A 306-nucleotide genomic window follows, 5' to 3' on the forward strand; every position below is an offset into this window, starting at 1 on the left:
ACTCGCTGCAGACGGAAAGCCAGACGCCTCGGACAGGTCTGTGTACAAGAGGAGGGGGCAAGACAGGCCCTGCCAAGGCCCCACTCCCCGGGCTGTTCTGCTGGGGCGGTCTGTGCTGGGACCCCAACCTCTGTGCTCCTGAAAAGTCCCAGAAGACACAGACAGGCTCGGGACCTGTCCCCGCTCGGGACCCCAGCTGGAGAGCCGCTGTCTCAGACCATTCCTCCCGGAGCGTCGTGGGGCACCGTGGACGTCTTCTGTAAGTTTCCGTGCCGACGCTGTAGGCACCGTTTTGGATGGTGAACA

This window comes from Mustela erminea, chromosome 11 (genome assembly GCF_009829155.1).
Source record: "Mustela erminea isolate mMusErm1 chromosome 11, mMusErm1.Pri, whole genome shotgun sequence".
NCBI lineage: Eukaryota > Metazoa > Chordata > Mammalia > Carnivora > Mustelidae > Mustela > Mustela erminea.